The 20,721-nt window shown below is 37.0% G+C and overlaps 1 protein-coding gene across 5 annotated transcripts in view; it reads left to right on the top strand.

The window, feature by feature from the left end:
* The window catches only part of CDH18 (cadherin 18), a 560,106-nt gene that overhangs the window by 346,095 nt on the left and 193,290 nt on the right, over window positions 1-20,721 (top strand). For all 5 annotated transcript variants that reach the window (XM_071804488.1, XM_071804489.1, XM_065830393.2 and 2 more), the window contains one exon: window positions 16,089-16,165. The gene's annotated coding sequence lies outside the window, so the exon portion shown is untranslated. The remainder of the gene's footprint in view (window positions 1-16,088; window positions 16,166-20,721) is intronic.

Raw genomic sequence — 20,721 nt, 5'->3', positions numbered from 1 at the left:
TTTGCCAGTTTATTTCTGGCAGAAATTACAAAAGGCCTATGGGAAAGCTCTTTTTAGGAGCTCCTGAGTTTTCCCTTCTGACTTCCAGAAAAGGGCTGTATTCAAATATGTCATGGATAAGCATTGCAGATGCTTCTGACTTTATCTGAATTGAAATCTACTGTCAGAAAAATTGAGATTTGTTCATTATTTATGAGGAGTCCACAAATAAATGCAGGGAAGACCAATCACACAGTGCTGGGTCTGTGAGTGCTTTTGATTTTTCACACAATTGCTAAAAGATTTGTAGAGATTTTTTGCATAACAAATATTTTTGTTACATAAGAACATCATTCAGTGAAAACCATTTTCTGTATTTTTATTAAGACAATTCATGTCATTGCTGGAAGCAGAGCCAGGACTTTAATCTTGATCTGTTATTTCACTGCACTATTTAAAAAGAAAAGAAAAAACCCACAAAAACATCCCTAGTTAACCTGAAAGTGGGCCTGCAGTAAGCATTTTTAGTCATTAATATTTCTGGCAATGGAAGCATGTTCCTAGTAGAAATATCTGAACACCTGAGGATACAAATAAATAAACTCCCTGTGGTAATTAAGGCTGACTTGGATTTTAAAGGAGGGGTTGGGTTTTTAGGTTTGGTTTGGAGTTGTTGGTGTTTGGGTTTTTTTAATTCATTGAACTGGGAAATGTGCTTTCATCTGGAAAAAAATATTCCAATTCTGTTAATTTGCCAAGAACTTGGGGCTCTGAGGAAATACCTAAATACAAACCAGAGGTTTATATCACTGTGAAGAACAAAATGCTTGCTCTAAGTTTTGTGAACGCCTCTGTTTAGCTGTACTTATTATAATGTATTTAGTCTCCAACCCTTCACAGTTGGGCAAATTAAACTTATTTTCTTTCAATGTGCCTGAAGTACATGGGCATTGATACATACTTATACTGTGTCAGTAGAGGAATATAAACATTATTTATGTCAATTAGGAGAAGGAAGCATTTATAGACCTTTATTGGCAATTCTTGATAGTAAAGTGGAGACATAATTTTTATACATTGTTAACTGCAACATCAACAGCATCCTGATAAACCTTACAGTGCTTGATTGTCAAAACTGTCAAAATTAAAGGCAGGGACATGTTGATAGCTGTGTTGTTGTTTTCTACCTAGAGATGGACTGAAGGAGGTGACCCTTCTGTGGGGTTTGTTGTAAGACTTTGCTGCTGGACAGAGGATCAGACTGCAGCTATAATTTTACTTCCCATTATCTGTCAGCTGGAAATCTGTTGGGAAGATGTCTTATTCACACATTTCTTTATAAAAGGATCTAAAATTACATATTTGAGCATATTCAGTTGACAGTTACATGAAAGTAATGACATGGTGGAAAGGAAATAAATACTTTGAAGCCCACGAAACTTAGTTCCATGAGTGAATGGAATTTTTCTTAGAACATACCTTCCTTGGGATGCATATAATTTAAACATAGATGAAACAAGAAATAGTCTCATAATTATACATATTAAAGGACTGGTCTAACGTTAGGCAGCATGTGATAATTAATTTTTACCCTTTTATTCTTTTGTATTCTGCAATTTTCAGTTTTCACCATTTTGCTTAAAGCATTTGGAAGTGAATGAGTTTCAGACATGATAGTCAGGCTGTGGTGCACCTGAGAATCCTCTAATAACTGCTTATAAAGTTGTTATTTCACAAGTACTAAAATTTATTGAGTTTCTCAGCTACTTTGCAGTAATCATCAGGGGTGGGGTAAAGTCAGTTTATTGTTGGGAGGATTTTGAACTTGGCAGGTGATTTTCTTCTTGTCCTAAGTCCTGGTTTTTCTCTTGTTGTGTTATATCTTGTGTGAACTGGTAGCCTCTCTGACTTTGCAAGAAGAATGAGAAAATCTTTTGCTGAGCAATTTCAGTCACAAATGCAAAACTCCAGCTGTATTATTGTAGGGCAATTATCTTTACCTTATGCTGAGAGGTAGGTAGATCCAATTTTGCAGTGGATGTGAGCTGTGGAAAAGGAATGGATTTTGGAATCCAAGAAAATTACATTTCTGGTGAAAATGGAGAATGCCTTTAGTATCTGCCCCATGTGGGATACTTATATTAAATTTAGTTTATTCCATTGAGCTATAAGTTTATCGTGAGACTTGACATAGAATACAAGATGATTTTCAGTTATCTTGATGGCAAGACTGACCCAGACTGTGAAAGAAGCTGGATCAAGCTCTAAGTCTTTCATTTTGTTCAGGTTAGGGGTAAACTGCTGGTAGAGTTTAAAAAGACTCTGAAGAGAAATAACAGTTCCTGCCTGTAATGTGCAAATCAACAAACCATTTGTGCATTGCTACGTAATATATAGGATTATATATTGCCTGAGGACTGGAGGAAAGGAAATGTCACTCCAATCTTCAAAAAGGGCAAGAAGGAGGACCTGGGTAACTATAGACTGGTCAGCCTCACCTCCATCCCTGGGAACAACTTATCCTTGGTGCCATCTCAAGGCATATCAAGGATAAGAGGGTCATTAAAGGCAGTCAACTTGGCATCACCAAGGGGAAATTATGCTTGACCAACCTCATAGCCTTTTACGAGGACATAATGAGTTGGATGGATGATGGCAGAGCGGTGGATGTGGTCTACCTTGACTTCAGTAAAGCATTCAACACAGCCTCCCACAGCACCCTTACAGGTAAACTGTGGGAGTGCGGTCTGGACAATAGGGTAGTGAGGTGGACTGCAAACTGGCTGAAGGGAAGAAGCCAGAGAGTCGTGGTCAGTGGGGCAGAGTCTAGTTGGAGGCCTGTATCCAGTGGAGTGCCTCAGGGATCAGTACTGGGGCTGGTATTATTCAATATATTCATCAGTGATTTGGATGAGAGGATAGAGTGTACTATCAGCGAGTTTGCTGATGACACCAAACTGGGAGGAGTGGCTGACATGCCAGAAGGCTGTGCAGCCATCCAGCAAGACCTGAACAGGCTGGAGAGTTGGGCGGGAAAAAAATTAATGAAATATAACAACAGCAAGTGTAGAGCCTTGCATCTATGCAGGAACAACCTCAGGTTCTAGTATAAGTTGGACAACAACCTGTTAGAGAGCAGTGTAGGGGAAAGGGACCTGGGGGTCCTAGTGAATAGCAGAATGACCATGAGCCAGCACTGTGCCCTTGTGGCCAAGAAGGTCAATGGCATCCTGTGGTGTATCGGAAGGGGAGTGGTGAGTAGGTCGAGAGAGGTTCTCCTTCCCCTCTACTCTGCCCTGGTGAGACCACTACTGGAATATTGTGTCCAGTTCTGGGCTCCTCAGTTCAAGAAGGACAGGGAACTGCTGGAGAGAGTCCAGCGCAGGACAACGAAGATGATTAAGGGAGTGGGGCATCTCCCTTATGAGAAAAGGCTGAGGGAGCTGGTTGCTCTTTAGCTTGGAGAAGAGGAGACTGAGGGGTGACCTTATTAATGTTTACAAATATATAAAGGGTGAGTGTTGGTAAGACAAGTGGTAATGGGTTCAAACTGGAACACCAGAGGTTCCACTTAAAATTGAGAAGAAACTTCTTCTCAGTGAGGATAACAGAACACTGGAACAGGCTGCCCAGGGAGGTTGTGGAGTCTCCTGCTCTGGAGAGATTCAAAATCCACCTGGACACCTTTCTGTGCAGCCTCATCTAAGTGTTCCTGCTCCGGCAGGGGGATTGGACTAGATGATCTTTTGAGGTCCCTTCCAATCCCTAACATTCTGTGATTCTGCGTGTGATTTTTTTCGTAATGAGGTACATTAGTTATTAGGGGTACCTATGTAGTTATCTCTCTTCTAAGCACCACGAAAGTTGCTCTGGGAAAAGTAACTATTTTCTTCTTTGTATATTTTTTTTCCAGCACATGCCTTACTGGCTATTCAGGTCTTTGGTCCATATTTTGTGCCTTCCTCTTGGCCATGAATGATCTGGGTAATAAATTAAGATCATTATTCTTAAGCAAAAGAAGTATGCTCATGTGATCTTTCTGAAAGCTGTTGCTACGTTAGAATATGTACTGGGAGAGGGGAGAGGTTAACTTCCAAGGGTGCAAATTAAAACCGTTTGCATCATGATTGCAACTGTATGTTCAGCTAAAAACATTGTCATGGTTCCTCCTCCTGACTTGTACACTGTTTAAACAGGAACAGGATGTGTCATGTCCATCACAAAGAAAGGGAAGCGATATAGTGAGTAAATGAGGAATTTCTTCTGTTCTTTGAAATGTCAGTTCCCTGATGTTAAAATGAGAGTTTCTACGTTTTCACATCAGGGGAATTAGAATACTAGCAGTCATTGAAGAAAACCATATCAAGTCACTGAACAATCTTGCCTTGCTTATCCTTGTTTTTCATGTGATTTTAGAACTGCATGGAAAACACTGAACAATGAATGGAAATCACAGGTTGTTTCAAAAAGATGGACCAAATTTGAAACTACTACTGCTTTGAAATTAAATCAATCTTTTTGAAATGCCCTGTAGTTTATTGGAAAAATAACCAACAGTATAAAATAGCAAGAAAAAGGTAAAACTCAAAGCAGCACTCAGATATCTTTTCTTTCATGACGAATTTGATTTAGTTAACTGTCCCAGTTAACTACCCTTGCAAGTTAACTATCTTTGCAAATGTTCTTTTCTAGTAAACAGACAAACACTTTTTTAGCTTTGGCTTGTGAAATGTTATTCAGTGATTATCTAAGAAACCTTCATTAATATAATCTTGAATTATTTCAGAACTTGTCCTCTAATTTTTCAAGCCTGAATTGGTATGAATAGTCCTTTCTTTCTGTATTGCAGTCTTTGTACGTGAAATTAGAATGTAAGAATTTTGAGATTTTAGATATGCAATCTGTGGATTTAGACAAAGCAGTTCTTTGAAAACTTCTGACAGTTGAAAAGCCTTTTTTAAAAAGATTTTTTCCTACTATGTAAACAAAAGTGATTGTGTCTCATTTTCAGGTATCAGATCAACATTTTCATTTAAAATACTTCTCTTAATAGAATGATTTTTCATTTGATACTGGAAGAAGTTTAGAAAAACAGCTTTCATTTTGTCTGTTAATAAGTCTTCACTTGCTTTTTTTTCCTGAATTCTTTGAAGTAAAATGAATCTTGTTTTATGGAAAGTAGACATAAAGGTAAGAATAAGAACCTGTATAGCTCAGTCACATCTCTGCTGCCATTTAAACATGTTGTCTTAGGAATATCTTACTCAGGTCACTTGATTTATGTTTGCAAATTCTTTGTAAATGTGTCTTGGATTTGATTTGGATATGAGAAACTCTAAGCAAATTTTGGTGTGTATCCTTAGATTTTTATTACTTCTACCTGAAAATGGTATGTGCTGTTTTGTTGATACTAATTTTCTTATTCATATAGATTTTTCCTCCTTAGTATCAACCTACCTCTCATTCTTTTATGGTTATCATATTCATAGCTCTTTGAGGTAAGCAAGGGTTATTACAGATGAAAAAAACCCATGAGTCTGTTGCTGAGGTTTTTTGTTTTGTTTTGTTTTAGAACGTAAATTTCAGGAAATATCCCCTAGTCAAAAGGCAAAACACACTTGCCTGAGTTTTTGCTTATACTTACAAGGTCATAGAATATAACTCTTCCAAGTCAGTTTCCCTCTCTTAACAGAACCAAAATACTCTCCTGGAGATGATAGCTTTCCAGTTGGGTAGTGATTAGTAAAAAACAGCCAGCAAGTGACCGATATATTAGATGCAGTTTTGAAAGAAGCTTAATTTATTAATAGAATGGATTTCTTGCATCTAAATTGTCTTCACCTCTAGAATTCAAAGACTTTGCTGTATCGTTCTATTTTCTTCCCTCCGTCTTTCAGTTTAAATATCTGGAGTGTTTGTTGGTGTTCAGGAGAATCTCAAATTTGTCAGAAGAACTGGGAAGTCCAAACTGCCTGATAGTGCTGAATATTCTATTAAAAGAAAAATGTTTTTTCATGCCTCGACAAGTATCCTCATAAAATGAATAAACTGATTTCAAAATAAGAGAGATCTATAAAACCATTATACTTAACTTAGCCATTATGCTGTTCTCTGATAATTTTGTTTGCAGTAGAGACTTGCATCTTTACAAAGATTGTTTTTGGAAAGGCAGCGTTTGGCACCTCAGGTGTATTGGTGAACATGGAAATATTCTTCAAAGTTATTACCTAATGATACATCAGTTAGCACATCCGTGTCAGTATAAGATGAAAAAGTTGAAGGGAACAAATAAAAGTTTCTGTCAAAATTGCTTCAACTGTTTTCTTCAAAAATTGTTCCTTTTTTTTTTTTTTTGAGAAAATACGTACATTTTTAAAAGTTTAAATGCTATGGGTGCTTTACCCCTTGCTTGCAAAAGCAGGACAGGTTAGATGGTCATATACTTACCTGTTGGGATTGTTTCAGAATATAACATTGTTCAGTTATCTTTGTACAACATTGAAGTTAATGTGTTCCCTTTCAAGTGAAGATCTATGTTCTCACTTTCAGTTTTCAACTTAGATGTGTTCAGAAGCAAACAAAATCACAGAATCACAGAATGGTTGGTTTTGGAAGGGACCTCTGGAGATCATCTGGTCCAACCTACCTGCTAAAGCAGGTTCACCTAGAACAGATCACACAAAAATGTGTCGAGGTGGGTTTTGAATGTCTCCAGAACAGGAGACTCCACAACCTCTCCGGGCAGCCCATTCTAGTGGTCTGGTACCCTCAAAGTAAAGAAATATTTGTATTTATTGGAAACAAAACTTCAAAAAATTTTAAAGGTTCTAAGAGTTGTTTATGTTTAGTGTGTGGATCTGATGATAGCAACTATTGCTGCAAAAGAACACTGAATAATTCCTAGAGAAGCCTGTTAGAGCTTTGAAAAATTATTTATACCCTGAAAGGAACAAACATCCTTGAACCACATAACAGTAGAAATCCCCAAAAACAGTAATTTTCATTTTTTCTAGTTACTGTATAGATTCGTAATTACTGGAGACTGGAGGAAGTTTGGAACTGAGTTTCTTGCTAGGTTGTTCTAGGATCCAGTTTATAGCTTTTAGACACACTTAGGTAAGGAATACTTTGTTTTCCAGTTGTTGTTAACTAAAGTAAAGTGAAGATAAAATTTAACTACTAGCATTTGAATATAGCATTCAAAATAGACCAAAAGGTTTAAAATATTTTTAGGCTAAACAGATGAAGTGAAAGATGTTGCAGTTAACCTTGCTGCACAGGCTTGTGTCAAATTATCTGTTCCTCCCTCATCAAGTTGACTTTGTGTCCATGCTGTCAAGATGGCAGTCAGTTGTACTCTTTCTGTTTTCACAAGCCTGAAATTACAGTTGCTTATATAAGATGATTTACAAAGCACTCTTGGTGGCTTCTTACATTTTGTTATGTAAGGTCTTTCATTAGATGTTAACATTCCAAAAGGTGTTTCCAAAGGATGGACCCAGTTTCAAATAGGAGGAGTTTCAAATTGAGTCCATCTTTTTGAAACACCCAGTATAGCAGCCTGTACTTTAAAATCAGATGTGATACCAAGATCTCTGTAGGATAACTGAATGATAAGTTACAATATTTGACTGAGATCAGACATGTAGCAAGCTGAATCAGCCTTTTATATTCTCCTGCCCTTCTTTTGACATATGTGAAAATATACTAACAGGAACACAGGAAACAGAAGCAACTGTTCATGATATATGAAAATTTGTAAATAAGTTGGCAAATAAATTACCAGTTTGTGTATCTTTATTTGAATTACTGCAGAAGAACTTCTGCTTGAACAGCATCTGAAGAATTTACACAAATTTAAAATATTTTGGTTGGATTACTGTCTAGCTGTTTTATTAAGTGTCAAATCTGTTCACCTGCTCTGTTGTTGGTGGTTGGTGCAAGATTTTCTCGAAGCTCTAGCATCTGTAATGTGGGGAAATCTTTTAGTTCAGCCATATAGTCTATTTTTCACAAAGGGCCTGTATCATCAGAGCTGTATAGAAGATTTTTCCTGCAGAGATAGGCTGCACATTTAATTCACAATTTCTGTATCAAGTGAGCACATATGCCTGGTCCCTAAACTGAGCAGCATTGGCTCTTGAAAGGTAAAGCTAAATGATGGGGTTACATGAATCGTTATATGCATTAGCGGTCGTTTCCAGAAGAGTTCTGGTCACATGGCAACTTTGGATATGTGGCAAACCCAAAGAACAGCAGGAACCAAGATTTTCTGCCTGTCTTTTAATTCAAGTAAGATTAACAGTTGACTATATGAGGGACTGACTAGCAGAATAGGTTGCTTTGCATACTTCTCTGCACCTGGCTCAGTGAATTAGGCCCTATATATTTATTTTCATGGATGATCTGGCATTGGGTGGACATATTCCTGGTGTTTCTTCTGTTGAACTTCCTGAGATTCTTCTCTACCCATTTCTCCAGCCCGTTGGGGTTGCTCTGAGTGGCAGCACACCCATCTGGTGCATCAGTCACTCCCCGGGCTCCCCAGTTTTATACCATCTGCCAACTTCCTGAGAGTGCACTCTGTCCCCTTTTCCAGGACATTCACAGAGATGTAAGTAGTACTGGCCCCAGTATCAACACCTACAGTACAGCACTGGCCTCCAGCTGGATTTTGTACTGCTTATCACAACCTCCTCTGCCAGACCATTCAGCCAGTTTTCAAACCACCTCACTGCACTTACCTAACTCATACTTCATCAGCATGTCTATGAGGATGTTACAGAAGACGGTGTCAAAAACCTCTTAGAGCTGAGGTAAACAGCATCCACTGCTCCCCCGACATCCACCAAGCTAATCACCTAATTATTGAAGGCAATTGGATTGGTAAACTGTGATTTCCCCTTCTTAAATCCATGCTGACTGCACCCGATCATTTTTTTGTCCTTCATCTTCCTGGAAATTGTTTCCAGGACTAGATGCTATATCGTCATCCCAGAGATTGAGGTAAGGTTGACCAATCTGTAGTTTCCTGGATCCTTTTCTTGTCCTTTTTGAAGGCAGGAATGACATTTGCATTCTTCCAGTCTTCAGGAACCTCTCCTGATTGTCACAGGTTTTCAAAGGTGATTGAGTCTTATTCTATATTCTTAACTAAGAATTACCTGAAGTTGGAACATTATGAAGGATATCTGCAGGAATTCATGGACATGCCCAGATTGTCTAAAAGTTCCCTAACCTAATTCTGCTCCACCAAGGATGTCTTACTTACTCCAGACTTTGACACTGGCCTAAGGGATCCGTGATTCCTGAAGGCCAGACTTTCCAATGAAGACTGAGGTGAAGAAGGGATTGAGTATCTCAAGTCAAAACACCTATGCAGAAATACTTTTGGCTTGATTCATTTGGTAGACAGTTTTTGTAGACCTTTACCTGAATTCATGTTAAGGTGTTGCAGATCAGAGTTTTTCCAGATCCTGTGGACTTCATATCCACATAGTTGGGAGTCTGCCTACACCAATGCATTTATGCCTCAGTGTCATGGCAGGAGTCATCAAAGTACCAGTGAGCTTCAGCATTCCTGAGCTCTGTACACGGAATGCAAACACAGTGTGAAGGTTATGTGGCACTTTCCCTGCATCTGCTGTTTTTGATTGGTTTTGTTTTTGTTGTGGTTTTTTTTTTTTTTTTTTTTCCTGGTTCCCAGAGTTTAGAAATAATAGTGTCAGTGTCAGGTGGGATCTCTTTCACATTATTGAGCTAATCTTGTTTGCTCTGTTTTTGTTATGACTAAACACTGCTGAAGAGAGATTTAAGTGGCTTATCAGCTAATTTATTTTCCCTACTTCTTGAACTTTACCAATTATATGTTGTGGCATAAAGTAGTTAATGTTGATTACATCTAAATCTCAGTTATGTTTTTCTAAAAACTCTTACACATTTGCTTGGGAAATAGATTTCCTGAAATGATTTATGTTTATACTTTTATACTTCAAATGTTCCTTCTTTCTTCCCAGCCAGCACAGGGAGAAAAGCTATTGCACTAAAAGCCTGGTTTTGTTCTGCTCTTGCACATGCAATCCATTTGCTCTGTGGGATTCCAGCTAAGTATAGAAACAAGAACAGCACACTAGAGAGTGCATGTACCTAACAGAGACCTGAAAGCTTCCAAGCTTAAGCTTTGCTAATGCCAAATGATCCGAGTGATCTTGCTCTGGTGCATTTCTCGCAAGAATTAGAGAAAAGCAAAGCAACTGCCTCGCTCACTTACAACTTAAGTGATAATATCTGTCCTATTATTTTGTTGTATTTGCTTGAAGACATTGAAGGCAGTGCTGAATTTTACTTCTTAATCTGCCATGAACTTTTCTATTGACACAGTTGGAATATAAGTTAAAATATAACTGTTTGCTCTGATCAGAAATGTGTAGCAGTTTACAAAACATAGCAGTGATTTCTGCTCTGTACAATGAGCTTTAGACTGTCCTGCTGTAAACCCACTGCAACTACTGGAGACACACAGGGATGGAGCCTCTCACAATTCAAGTAAAGGCTTTGATTACCCAATCTCCTTTTTGTCTAAGACTTGGTCAAAAGACGTACTGAATTGTTTAGGACACTCTTTTTTTTTTTTTTTTTTTTTTTTCTTTTTCGTTCTTTAATCACAAGTGAAAGGAATAACCACATATAGTGTTTGTTCCTCCCCGATAATATTAACTACTGTACAGTGGCAGAGGTGACTCTAGAAATAATTTAAATAACCATTTCAGAACCAGCATTCAGCACTTCACATTTGTTTCTGGAAGGTTTCCTCTGATAGTGACTGTCAGGACTGATGAATATAAGTAGCCTTTCCTTAACAACTACAGAAAATACTTTCATTAATTGGAATACATTCTTTTTTTATTGTACCTACATTTTATAAATAATTTAGATTTCCAGAGGATAATCTAGGGTCATTCTGTTAGCAGAGGTTATCATTATTTATATCGTAATTGGATTTGTGATGCTACACTTCAGATGTTATGGTACTTTTCTACAGAACAATTGGGAAAATATCAATAATGATACAAAGCAGATGGTTAGTTCATACTGACTATATTCTTAACTAAGAATTACCTGATGTTGGAACATTATGAAGGACATCTGTAGGAAGTCGGAGTTCAAGAACATAAATACACTACCTCTGTTTTTTTTTTTTTCCAATTCTAGATCAGTTGTTAAAAGATAGTTTTCCAAATACACCTTAGGGTATGTTGTGTTGAACTGCTGAAGGATTAAGTTGAAGATTAGGTTACTTAGTTTAAAAACTGCCTAAAAATGCTAATTCAGGCCCTTTTAATGCTAAAGATATACAACACTATTTGAATATAAAAGGTAGCAGACATGTAGGTGGCTGAGGTCCAGCTATTGCAGATTGAGTGTTAACAGCCTGGTACTATTGGATAATTTCTGTAACCCACTCTGTTTTCGTCATTTAGTGATAAAAAGCAAGCAGAAAATAACAAAATGCTGAAGACAGCCAGCCAATTTGTTTTGGACTCCTAAATCCACTGAGCTAACCTAACATCTAACTTCTCCAGTTGTTATCGATCCTTTGATAACTCATTTTTTCCATTTCCTGATGAGTTCCTTAGGTAACTCTTTCCTTACACTAAATAGTTGCTCCCGCAGTGATCACACTGAACACTCACCAGTACTTCTTGCAGACCATTATTTTTCTGTATAAAGATTTTTATTCAATACAGTTCAATCTCAGTTTGTTAATTATCTAAGTATGAGCAAGTTCACTGCTTTAATTGCTGTTAACAGTGTTGCTTCAAAACATAGGTTTTGAGGAGTTTAGAAACTTGATCACAAAATTTGCACAGCAATACATCGGTTTTGTTCTAGTTCCTCTAGAATCTTATGAAGATGCCAATAAGAAATAGGTCTGTTCAATACTACTTATTCCCACCTATAATTTCAAGGAGAAATAACAGGACTAAAAAGAACAACAATGTTAATCAACTGATTTTACTCTTTTGAAGACAGTGTCTGATTTCTATATATGACTTTGGTTTTCATCTGGTGATTATACTGCAATTCAGAAAGGACCAAAATGATTTCTTATTTATTAAAAGTCATAATATTTAAAATTATAATTTATTAAGTATTAGCTAATGTACTCATTTCCCTTTTCTGTTCATATTTAGATGAAAATTCACTGGTGCAGTTTGTTTTGTGGGATGCAAAGGAGAACTAAATAAAAAGCAACAACTTTTTGCTCTCCCAAAGATATTCCATGATAATCTTTTGCAAAGGGATAGGGGAAATCAAAAGCTACAGGAGAAAACTACATGTGTTTTTTGTTTTTTGTTTTTTTTTTTTTTATATAGAAAGTAAAATCTGGTTAGCTTTGAATTCTCTAGTAAATGAAATCACAAGTTTTGACATTTCCTTTCTCTAGAAAAAGGGGTTTGAAATTTCTCTTTTCTAATTAATGCACTAAGCAGTTGGAACACTGCAAAAGCTATGTAGGGCTTGGGATGTTAACAGCATGGTACTTCAAACCAAAGGTTTCTTGTTTTATTGCTGAGATTTTTGTTCTTTATTATCCTGTTTTGCAGGGTAATCAGTTCTGAATATTATCTCCAGCTTCATATGTAATCATTAAAATATTTATCAAAAGTCATTGTTAACATATTTTTAAAAATATTTTTCGATGAATAATGCTTAATATATGAGTTTAATTCACTGTGGTCTTTTTACTTCACCTTGTATATTTCCATACTGCACTTTTCCCATAAAAAATGTAAATACGTCCTGTATAGAGGAGTTGACATGAAATCATTTTTATTGAACCAGCAGGGCTAAGTGAACAAGGAAAGAATTTGAGACAGGTAACTGTTCAGGCAGGTAGTGTTTAATATTTCTGTGTAAGAAAGGCGTCTCAGCAGCTCTCACTAGCACTTTTTCCTGTGATGTAATGGCAAAACCGACTGGTAACCCCATGGCCTTGATTTGCCTCTTATCTCTAATTGGGGGTTTCCTGTAGTGCAAGAATACAAACAATAATAGCATAAGTTTAAAAAAAAAAAAAGAAATTGCTCCCAAGGAAAAATAAATAAAAACATATTCCTTTGATACAAAATCGTAGCATTGGTAAGTTTAAAAATAATACTAAGGATTCGTTTTTCTGTGAAAATAAATAAAAGCCTTTGGGAAGAAAGTTAGTGGCTAAGATACTCAGAATGCATTGGATATTAGAAAAAACTTGTTTTGTATTCCGCCACTGTTGTCTTGCAGTACTTGAGCATGTTGGTTGATATCATGGGGAGTCTGGGGTGAGGCAGCCTCAAGAACAGAACCGCTCCACTCACTGACGTAGGTTTTCATTTCTGCATTGACTGAGTATTGCCAGAGGACAGCTGGGACATGATACACTTGCATTTTCAGTATGGTGTGTATGTTCACAGCCACCGAAGTGGTAGTACCCCTGTTCGTGTTCATGGTCAGCACCACTGGCTTGGGAGAGAGGCTGATTGGTGCTGGTGGTGGGAATACCTCAGGCCTGTTGGGCAATCCCACTCCCCTGCTGTGGCTCAACCCCGCACTTCTCCCGCTGAGAGGCTGTGACCCCCTTGTTCATGGTGTCACACCTGGGTGTTTAGCAGGGGCCTCATTGATCCTGTCACCCCATTCAGTCTCTTTGACTTTCTCCATATCTAAAGCCAATAAGCAGTTGTTAGCCAGCTTGCTATTTCCTTCTAGTCTCCTGCCCTGAAGGCGTTGCAAAGATGTAAAGTCAGTAGAAGTTTATCTGTGCTTCTCTCCTGTGCCTAGCTATGCTGGTAGAGTGAGCAGATGTTGATCAGACCTCATTTTATCTGAGCGGTGCTTTCAAGTAGGTTTCCCCCCATTATATTTGGCATGCTTCATTTTTCTGGTTGTAAGATGGAGATAATGGCTGTTTTAATTCAGAAAATGTTTCTCTTCAAAAATAGGTTTTTAATGCATTTTCACCTCTGCAGCTGTCTCCTAGCAGTGTGTGAGGAGTGGGCACACATAGCCCAACAGAGCATTTCATGTAGTCTCTCAGCATTACCACCTGCTGCTATGAATAGACTGAAATTTTTCAACTGGTGGTGGTCACTTATAAGCTGTGTCTGGTGTTGACAAGAGGTATGAGAATGCTTTTGACTTTTAGAGAGCAAACTGTTCTTATTTCATGTTTTAGTCATTATGAGTTTTACATTCTTCGTGAAACAGAACTGTGTTTAACACGATGACATCTTTAACACACATTAGGTCTGAAATGTCTGTTTAAACTTTAATTTTCTGGTGTCTTGTAAATGAGGCTTACTGTAATATATAGATTTACCATCATGCTAGTTTTATAGAAATAATTCCAGCACTATATCTGGTTGAGTGCCTCAGGGGTCAGTACTGGGGCCTGTATTATTCAATATATTCATCAACAATTTGGATGAGCAATTAGAGTGTACTATCAGCAAGTTTGCTGATGACACCAAGCTGGGAGGAGTGGCTGACACACCAGAAGGCTGTGCTGCCATCCAACAAGACCTGGACAGGCTGGAGACTTGGGTGGGGAAAAAAATTACTGAAATATAGTAAGGGAAAATGTAGAGTATTGCATCTGAGTAGGAACAAAAGCAGGTTCCGGTATAAGCTGGGGAATGACCTGTTAGAGAGCAGCGTAGGGGAAAGGGATTCGGGGGTCCTGGTGGACAGCAGGATGACCATGAGGCAGCAGTGTGCCCTTGTGGCCAGGAAGACCAATGGCATCCTTATGCGTATTAGGAGGGGGGTGGTTAGTAGATTGAGAGAGGTTCTCCTTCCCCTCTACTCTGCCCTGGTAAGACCCCATCTGGAATATTGTGCCGAGTTCCATTCAAGAAGGACAGGAAACTGCTGGAGAGAGTCCAGCGCAGGACAATGAAGATGATTAAGGGAGTGGAGCTTCTCCCTTATGAGGAAAGGCTGAGGGAGCTGGGGCTCTTTAGTTTGGAGGAGACTGAGGGGTGACCTTATTAATGTTTACAAATATAAAGGGTGAGTGTCATGAGGATGGGGCTAGGCTCTTCTCGGTGACAACCAATGATAAGACAAGGGGTAATGGGTTCAAACTGAAACACAAGAGGTTCCACTTAAAATTGAGAAGGAACTTCTTCTCAGTGAGGGTAACAGAACACTGGAACAGGCTACCCAGGGGGGTTGTGGTGTCTCCTACTCTGGAGAGATTCAAAACCCACCTGGACGCCTTCCTGTGTAACCTCGTCTAAGTGTTCCTGCTCCGGCAGGGGATTGGACTAGATGATCTTTGAGGTCCCTTCCAATCCTTAACATTCTGTGATTCTGTGATTTTATTTGTGCTAGAATTGCAGTTTTTAGTACGTCTGTTGAATAGCCACTGTTAGCAATACATTACTTCCTGATACTGATACCTTTGGAGAATGCTGAGTAATCAGCAGCTACCATGTACTTCAGAAAATACGTTTCTTACAACTGCTTTTTTTTCAATTGCATTTTCTCCAATGCAAATATTCAGGTTTTGTATTAAAAAAAAAAAAAAAAAAAATCAAAAGCTTTTTCAAAGAATTTTAATTCTATATTGAGGGAACAACATATTTGAACTTGCAACCAAAACAAAAATTAAAAAAGAATGTTGTACTAATAAACCCTGACCAGTCCTTTAATACAGTATACCAATGGAGAAAGCATTAGAAAAAAAATAATTCACTGTTGAAATATTAATGGTTCACAGTATGGTAAAAAGATAGAAAATTGGAATAATGCTAAGGCAATAGCTTTGCTTCTTTAAATTTATTTATTTATATATTTTTATATCATTGTTTATGGTGTTTTTTTTTTCTTTCCTGTTGACTAAATATGTTAACTGTATGCCCCACCACAGTATTCTTGTGAAGAAATTTCACATTAAGAGATTGTTACTAGCTGTTATGAGAAAAAACTTAAGAGTTAATACCGTTGTTACAATGGTTTTTTACTTCTTTGGAATTTATTTATTTATTTATTTTAAATACCCTGTCCCTCAGTTCTTTGAATTGTGACACGTGTGGGTTCTTTCTATTTTTGTTTTCTCACAGCTAAAGAGGTAGTAAATTTGATTTGGGAAGTCATTTGGAAAAGGAGGAGTGGAGAAGTGCCCTGGAACCACTGAACTGTAAGTGCCTGTTTTACCTGCTATTTTAGCCACAGAAGTAAGTAGGATACACAGATGGATTGATATGAAACTTTTATAATACTGAGAAGCAAATAAAAATGTGCACACATAGAAGTCTGACTATTCTGAAGCTCAAGTACTTTTTCAAAAAGACCAGGAGATCTGCTTGGATGTAATTATGGATCAGGTCATAGGCAGTGTTGAGGTATACTGAGTATATTATTGAAAACTGAAACTGGGAAGTACATTAAGTGACATTCTGTTAAACTGATTCAGATACTAAGCAGTTTTAAATATTCAGTATAGAAAGTCTCTAAAATTAAGAAGGTGCAGTTTGTATGTGTGCACACAACTCTGCCCTTGGAAACGATAAACTAATTGAATAAAGACATGCCTGTCAGCTGTATTTGCATACTGCTAAAAATGACACTCTGTTTTATACTGTAAATAGCTGTCAGCTTTATTTGCAGCATGCTTGTCTGTTAATTCAAATGCTTTTTTGGATCATGTCAGATTAAAATTTGTTTTTCAAAATGCAAGTGTTAACTGCTTTCTATTTCTCCCCAGGAGAAAATATCTCTGCAGCAGAATGCAATATATAATAACAAATTTTATAGGGTAGATTTGGATGTGAGAAGCTAAACTGGAGCACTAATGTATGGAGCTCGGACTTAGAAATGTTTAAAGCTATTTGCAAGTGTATTAAGCACTTAAGCTATTGTTCAAGGACAGTCACACAAGAAAGATATTTAAACTCTGCACCTGATACATGGTATATTTAAAACCTCCATCACTTCAGCAAATTAGTTTAAAAATTAAGATTTTGCCTTTCTTAGAATGGAAAATATGAAAGCAGCTGAGGTAGAAGTTTGCAATACCAGGTTGTAGTTTTGTTAGCTTAGGAATTGTGAACTTGACTTTAAAATATTGTAGTGTCTCTTTTTTTATACATAAATGCAGGCAAGGAGAATATCATAAGATCTCCCTGACTATGGCAGAAGCTGCTCTCTGCAGCTTTTTGAATACACAGAATCTTGATCTTTTTAGAGCAACAAGCAGCAGACTCGGAAAGCCAAGGAACAGTGTCATGTTTTAGTGGAGTAGGACTAGCTGGAACGAATATAAAGTATTTTTTTGTGTGAATGTAACTGGGATGCAGATTAGACGTGCTCAAACCAATCTGCTTGCTCATCACTACCAGATGCACAGCTCCCAGCTGTGTTCCTCTCTCCTTTGTGTTAATATGTCTGATGCTCATTCATTCCCTTGGGAAGCCAGGTGCAACACAATAACCAGAGAAAGACTGACTCAACCAAAAAGCTGAACAATTTTCTGTCTGTTAACTGGGCTAGACTGAAGTGAGATGTCAGGGAATGAGAAGAAAACCAGAGGAAGTGGACTGTATATTTAGATAGCTCTCGAGTGTTGGAAGAATTAATGTGTCTTACCTAGCCACAACCTTCCTCCATCCATTAAATTTAGATTCAATATCTCTGCACACCCCCTCCTGTCATTTCCTTGGGCTTTGAGTGGAAGCTGACTTGAACTGCTATATAATAAATACTGGTTTGCTAGAAAGCAAGGAAGGAGCTGAGAAAGTGAAAGAATTATAAGTTACACAAACTATAAGGGTTGTAGGCTGATAATGGAAGATTAGAGGTTTTTAAAAAATAATTTTTAAATGTTTTAGGAATGACTATAATAACGCAGGCCGTCTCCTGTGGCTGGTAGATGTATGGTTTGAGAAGTTACCTGAAATCAAGGTGCCGTGGGGATATAATTGCATTTCTGTATTAGAAATTTATGCCAAGACTGTGTAGAAGACAGTAGTCTTTGAACTGTAAGAATGATAGAAGTAAAAATAAAAGTTTTCAATAACATATTGGAAAATATGATGAAGATGACAAGACTTCTAAACTATTTGCCTGAGTTTTGAGGGCAAAAAGATAGCTGATGACCTTGTTCTCAGAAACAGAGATTCTGTTCTTAGGTAGCTGGTAAAAATACTGCCTAATCCATCAGGATCAGAAGACTTGGTACCCAATGATTTTTCTACACATTTGACAATAATTATTCTTTTATTAAAGATTTTAATGGAAGATACGGGAGGATGTACCTGTGTTGTGGGTCTGTAGGATGTTTTCTCCTGTGTTTCCAGAAAGCCTCCTTCAGGACAGGACCAGAACATGTTTGAGTGAGCTTGTGTCAGGGAGAAAGAAAGATTACTTTGACATTAGCTCTCTGGGGCCTTGTCTGTTCATATGAGAAGGTTCATAGTTTCTGAGAGTGTTAAATCAGTGATGAACACTTGCTCTGATTGTCTGTAATTGTGCAGAGTGGGAGTGTATTGACACCACTAGTACATGACTGTCACTGTGTTTATTTAAGAAATACTTATAAATGGAGATAAACTGCTGTTATTGTGTGCAGATGTTATTCTGGTGGTTGATATTATTCTGGCATGTACATTATTGATGCACTGGATTTTATGGTTGAGTGTCAAAAATAGGCAGAAGTACATCATTCTTATAAACTGTTTGCTTCCAGTCATGTGTTTTGCTATATATTAAAAGATTGATGCCTTGTGGGCTCTGTCTTAATACTAGTGTGTGTAGTCAGCTTCCCTGGAGTTCCATTTCCTTGCTCCCTGGTGAAAATGCAGTAAAAAATGAATAAGAAAAAAGTGTGGTCTCTGGTGCCTTATTTTCAAAATGCTATTACTAAAGCATCTGTAGTAGATAAGATGGGACTCCATCTGTTTGTGACTTCATTATTCTAAATTATTGGATCGGACCTTGGTTATAAAGAAGTGATTTTTATCTTTTCCATCAATGGAAGATAGATATTCAGTAGAAAGTGGATTTTAGAAATGCAGAAATAGAAAGAATTCCCTGTATTTAGAATGCTTGTGTTTAGAATAAGATAGTATCTGTATATAACCGAATGACACATAAAAATATAAGATTTTCATTAGTTAGTGTCTATATAATAAAAATAATGAAGGGTGAAGGGTGAAAGGGGAAAAAAGATGAGATTTTTCTTTTTAGATATATAATTGTTTTTGGCAAAATTTACTTATTGGCAGAAATTGAGTCATTTTCTCTCGTATGTGAGGCAAAAGACCTAAAGGGCATGACAAAAATGAAAAGGATGAATGCTTGACAGTGTTATGCACCTGATATGGTTGAGATGAATCAGTGCTTCACATCTGTTTTTGTCTATCAGCTCAAGTAAATTAATTGCTACTATTGGTAGGATATGGAGATTGCATATTTGAATGATTTCTTTTTCAAGGTATCTTATAGTGTATGTATAGTATATATTTATCCTTTAATACTTGAGTTTTAAATATGAAAATTACCTAGTAAATGCTCTTATACATGCATTAGAACTCTTTCATCCTCATAGCAGGCCAGATTTTTCAGCCGTTTGTTTAAATACATTCTGAAATACATAGGGTTCAACTCTGTTACTTCGTAATGCGTTGGTCTGGTCCTGACCTTTTTTACATAGGTAGATGTCACTGGTTGGCGATGTCTCCGGTATACTGCAGATATACTTAAATGAGCTCTAAGAAAAGGAGCTTCTTATGTATCAGTGTACATGTGGTGTCTGAGCACACTGCAGGCAGCCATTTGCATTTCTACCCAGATGCCTGGTCATGTTGTGCAGCCCAAGATGAGTTCTTTGCTGTCAAAGCTGGAGAGATGCTGTTTTCAAAAAGTTACTGCTCTAATATGTATTCTCCATTTAGAGACAGAAGAACTGGAAGTGTAACCATCAAGGAAGCAACTATCTTAGAAATATTTCGGGTTCTTGTACACATTTTCTTCTTTTTTTTTCCCCCCCTTTTTTATTGTATATACTTTATTCAATTCAGTGGTTTGTTGTGTGTTTTTAAAGTGAATATAAATTCAAATTTAGAAAGATCATATCTAAAAAATAACCAAGTGACACATTTTTATTAGTTTAAAGCTTGGATTCCAAACTGACCCAACACAATTATGAAAACACTTGTAGAAGGTAACACTGCGGTTTAATGAATAATTCTGGTTTAAATCCTTTCCCCAGTGTTTTGCATTAGTAATGTTTATAGTGTAATCTAATATTGAAGTCCTTTTTATTATTTCCTCTCTATTGATTTAGTTAACTGAAGTGAAAGATATCTGTTTTCATAAAGTGTTGTAGATAGTACTACATAAATTGTTATATAAGCTAATGTAATGCTATAAAACTTAGGAATTCCTATCTTCTAAACTGCATGCCTTATATTAGAAGGTTCCCTAGAGGGGGAAAAGGAGTATTTAACTCTTTTGAAAAGCAGAACACATGAATGTGACTTTTTTTTACTCTCTGTTATTTAGGGAAAAGTACTATAAAATATTGTTACTCTATTAAGTCATAAGTGTTGATTTAGAATTGTGTTAATTCCACAAGAATTGTATTTATTGTCATTACTTTTGGATTAACTCCTGAATGTGACATTCTTTACTGGATATCTACATCTGTGTGTGTTTAACTTTTTTATTTGCATAAGAAATTTGTGTTATTATAGT

Source organism: Patagioenas fasciata, chromosome 2 (assembly GCF_037038585.1).
Source record: "Patagioenas fasciata isolate bPatFas1 chromosome 2, bPatFas1.hap1, whole genome shotgun sequence".
Taxonomy (NCBI): domain Eukaryota; kingdom Metazoa; phylum Chordata; class Aves; order Columbiformes; family Columbidae; genus Patagioenas; species Patagioenas fasciata.
Note: the sequence above shows the minus strand (reverse complement) of the source record. Positions and strands in the feature narration are given on the sequence as shown.